The 4,843-nt window shown below is 41.1% G+C and overlaps 1 non-coding gene across 1 annotated transcript; it reads right to left on the bottom strand.

Annotated features, from left to right (window-relative positions):
• Positions 1 to 321: 321 nt before the first annotated feature.
• Positions 322 to 425, bottom strand: LOC112761942 (small nucleolar RNA R71). The gene has a single exon (XR_003182309.1). It is a non-coding gene; the product is annotated as a small nucleolar RNA R71 (small nucleolar RNA).
• Between the last annotated feature and the right edge of the window lie 4,418 nt (positions 426 to 4,843).

Genomic DNA, 4,843 nt, shown 5'->3' with positions numbered 1-4,843 from the left:
AGAAGCATCTCCATTCCTGCCATTGGAGCAAACAACTTTGAGCTGAAACCTCAATTAGTTTCTCTGATGCAGCAGAACTGCAAGTTTCATGGACTTCCATCTGAAGATCCCTTTCAGTTCTTAACTGAATTCTTGCAGATATGTGATACTGTTAAGACTAATGGAGTAGATCCTAAAGTCTACAGGCTCATGCTTTTCCCTTTTGCTGTAAGAGACAGAGCTAGATTATGGTTGGATTCTCAACCCGAAGACAGCCTGAACTCTTGGGATAAGCTGGTCACGGCTTTCTTAGCCAAGTACTTTCCTCCTCAAAAGCTGAGCAAGCTTAGAGCTGATGTTCAAACCTTCAGACAGAAAGAAGGTGAATCCCTCTATGAAGCTTGGGAAAGATAGAAACAGTTGACCAAAAAGTGTCCTTCTGACATGCTCTCAGAATGGACCATCCTGGATATATTCTATGATGGTTTATCTGAGCTATCAAAGATGTCACTGGACACTTCTGCAGGTGGATCCATTCACCTAAAGAAAACGCCTGCAGAAGCTCAAGAACTCATTGACATGGTTGCTAATAACCAGTTCATATACACTTCTGAAAGGAATCCTGTGAGTAATGGGACGCCTATGAAGAAGGGAGTTCTTGAAGTTGATACTCTGAATGCCATATTGGCTCAGAATAAAATATTGACTCAGCAAGTCAATATGATCTCTCAGAGTCTGCATGGAATGCAAGCTGCATCCAACAGTACTCAAGAGGCATCTTCTGAAGAAGAAGCCTATGATCCTGAGAACCCTGCAATAGCAGAGGTAAATTACTTAGGTGAACCTTATGGAAACACCTATAACTCAACATGGAGAAATCATCCAAATTTCTCATGGAAGGATCAAAAGCCCCAACAAGGCTTTAATAATGGTGGAAGAAACAGGTTTAGCAATAGCAAGCCTTTTCCATCATCAACTCAGCAACAGACAGAGAACTCTGAACAAAATGCTTCTAATTTAGCAAATCTAGTCTCTGATCTATCTAAGGCCACTATAAGTTTCATGAATGAAACAAGATCTTCCATTAGAAATCTGGAAGCACAAGTGGGCCAGCTGAGTAAAAGGATCACTGAAATCCCTCCTAGTACTCTCCCAAGCAATACAGAAGAGAATCCAAAAGGAGAGTGCAAGGCCATTGACATAAGCGCCATGGCCGAACCTGTGAGGAGAGGAGAGGACGTGAATCCCAAGGAGGAAGACCTCCTGGGACGTCCAGTGGTCAAAAAGGAGCTTCCCTCTGAGGAACCAAAGGAATCTGAGACTCATCTAGAGATCATAGAGATTCTATTGAACCTCCTTATGCCCTTCATGAGCTCTGATGAGTATTACTCTTCTGAAGAGAATGAGGATGTTACTGAAGAGCAAACTGCCAAGTTTCTTGGTGCAATCATGAAGCTGAATGCCAAATTATTTGGCATTGATACTTGGGAAGTTGAACCTCCCTTGTTCATCAATGAACTAAGTGATCTGGATCAACTGACATTGCCTCAGAAGAGACAGGATCCTGGAAAGTTCATATTACCTTGTACCATAGGCACCATGATCTTTAAAGCTCTGTGTGACCTTGGTTCAGGTATAAACCTCATGCCCCTCTCTAATAGAGAAACTGGGAATCTATGGGGTGCAAGCTGCTAAAATCTCACTAGAGATGGCAGACAGCTCAAGAAGACAGGCTTATGGACAAGTAGAAGATGTATTAGTAAAGGTTGAGGGCCTTTACATACCTACTGATTTCATAGTCCTCGATACTGGAAAGGAAGAGGATGAATCCATCATCCTAGGAAGACCTTTCCTGGCCACAGCAAGAGCTGTGATTGATGTTGACAGAGGTGAAATAGTCCTTCAATGGAATGAGAACTCCCTTGTATTCAAAACTCAAGGATCTCCCTCTGCAACCATGGAGAGGAAGCTTGAAAAGCTTCTCTCAAAGCAGAGTCAACCAGAGCCCCCACAGTCAAACTCTAAGTTTGGTGTTGGGAGGCCACAACCAAACTCTAAGTTTGGTGTTGAAATCCCATATCCAAACTCTAAGTTTGGTGTTGGAGAGTCTCAACAAAGCTCTGCACATCTGTGAGGCTCCATGAGAGCCCACTGTCAAGCTATTGACATTAAAGAAGCGCTTGTTGGGAGGCAACCCAATGTTTATCTAACTCTTATTTTTATTGTTTTTCATGTTTTCTTAGGTTCATGATCATGAGGAGTCACAAAATAAATATAAAAATTGAAAACGGAATCAAAAACAGCAGAAGAAAAATCACACCCTGGAGGAGCATCTGTCTGGCGTTCAAACGCCAGAACAGAGCATAGTTCTGGCGTTCAACGCCAGAAATGGCAGCAAAGGGGCGTTGAACGCCCAAAATGGGCACCAACCTGACGCTGAACGCCCAGAGTTGTGTGCAAGGGCATTTTACATGCCTAAATTGGTGCAGGGATGTAATGCCTTGACACCTCAGGATCTGTGGACCCCACAGGATCATCTCAGGATCTGTGGACCCCACAGGATCCCCACCTACCTCATCATCTCTCTTTCCATTCATGATCATCCCTTCTGTTATCCATCTACCACTCACATCCATACACCCACTACCTTCAAAATTCAACATCTTTTCCCCACCCAATCCCACCCATATGGCCAAATACACACAGCCATCCATCTCCTCCATATCCTCTTCTTCTTCTATTCTTTCTTCTTTTGCTCGAGGGCGAGCAACATTCTAAGTTTGGTGTGGTAAAAGCATAGCTTTTTTGTTTTTTCCATAACCATTGATGGCACCTAAGGCCAGAGAAACCTCTAGAAAGAGGAAAGGGAAGACAAAAGCTTCCATCAAGGGTCTATAGCTCAGTGGTAGAACATTTGACTGCAAATCAAGAGATCCCTGAGATACCTCAGGGGATACATTTTCTTCCACACAATTATTGGAAGCAACTAAGGGTGGAACATCAAGAGCACTCCATCATCCTTCATGAAATCAGAGAAGATCTAAAAGCAATGAAGGAGGAGCAACAAAGACAAGGAAGAGACATAGAAGAGCTCAAGGACATCATTGGTTCCTCAAGAAGGAAATGCCACCATTACTAAGGTGGATTCATTCCTTGTTCTTATTTCTTCTGTTTTTCGTTTTCTATGTTATGTGCTTATCTGTGTTTGTGTCTTCATTACATGATCATTAGTAGTTAGTAACTATGTCTTAAAGTTATAAATGTCCTATGAATCCATCACCTCTCTTAAATGAAAAATGTTTTAATTCAAAAGAACAAGAAGTACATGAGTTTCGAATTTATCCTTGAACTTAGTTTAATTATATTGATGTGGTGACAATGCTTCTTGTTTTCTGAATGTATGCTTGAACAGTGCATATGTCTTTTGAAGTTGTTGTTTAAGAATGTTAAATATGTTGGCTCTTGAAAGAATGATGACTAGGAGACATGTTATTTGATAATCTGAAAAATCATAAAAATGATTCTTGAAGCAAGAAAAACCAGCAAAAAAACAAAGCTTGCAGAAAAAAAAATAGAAAAAAAAATAGGCGAAAAAAAATAGAAAGAAAAAGAAAAAGCAAAAGCCAAAAGCTCTTAAAACCAAGAGGCAAGAGCAAAAAGCCAATAACCCTTAAAACCAAAAGGCAAGGGCAAATAAAAAGGATCCCAAGGCTTTGAGCATCAGTGGATAGGAGGGCCTAAAGGAATAAAATCCTGGTCTAAGCGGCTAAACCAAGTTGTCCCTAACCATGTGCTTGTGGCGTGAAGGTGTCAAGTGAAAACTTGAGACTGAGCGGTTAAAGTCAAGGTCCAAAGCAAACAAAGAGTGTGCTTAAGAACCCTGGACACCTCTAATTAGGGACTTTAGCAAAGCTGAGTCACAATCTGAAAAGGTTCACCCAATTATGTGTCTGTGGCATTTATGTATCCGGTGGTAATACTGGAAAACAAAGTGCTTAGGGCCACGGCCAAGACTCATAAAGAAGCTGTGTTCAAGAATCATCATACTAAATGATGCGCATAAACTAGTTATGCCACGATTTAGGAAATTGCACGATAGGCAAAATTCCTTCCGGCAAGTGCACCGGTTATCGTCAAGTAAAAACTCACAACAGAGTGAGGTCGAATCCCACAAGGATTGGTTGAATGAGCAATTCGGATTAGAAGTGTGTCTAGTTGAGCGGAATCAAGACTTAGATGAGAATTGCGGAATGTAAAATTGGCGGGAAACGTAAATGACAAGAAATTGAAATGGCGGAATCTTAAATTGCATGAATTAAAGAGCAGAAGCTAAATTGCTGAAATTAAAAGGGAATGGGGGTGATTGCATGAATTGAGTTGCAGAATGTAAAGAGAAAGTGGAAATCAGAAATGGGGAATTCATTGGGTTATAGGAGATATTGAGATCTCCGAATCAAAACATGTTTATCTCTTCCTCAACCAATGCGTTCATTGAATTTTGCTTGGCAATCTTATATGATTGGATCCCAATCCCTTGGCTCACCAATTCTCTCTAAAAACAAACAAATTCCCAATCCCTTGGTTTAAATGTTCATAAGAAGAGATGATGCTCGATCACTGATTATACCACACAGTTTCATGAACCACAATTTGGTAGGATTACATGTCACAATATCCATCCAAACCCCAATCCAATTCACTGTGAGAAAGCTTCTCTAGCATGAATCCTCCATTCCTTTCCCAAGGTTCCGAAGGATTCCAATTATGGGTAGTTTCTTTCCCAAGACAACTACCCATAATTGGAATCCTTTGGAACCTTGGGAAAGGAATGGAGGATTCATGCTAGAGAAGCTTTCTCACAGTG

The sequence above is a fragment of the Arachis hypogaea genome, chromosome 16 (genome assembly GCF_003086295.3).
Source record: "Arachis hypogaea cultivar Tifrunner chromosome 16, arahy.Tifrunner.gnm2.J5K5, whole genome shotgun sequence".
NCBI lineage: Eukaryota > Viridiplantae > Streptophyta > Magnoliopsida > Fabales > Fabaceae > Arachis > Arachis hypogaea.
The sequence above is the reverse complement of the archived record's forward strand: the minus strand, read 5'-3'. Positions and strand labels throughout refer to the sequence as shown.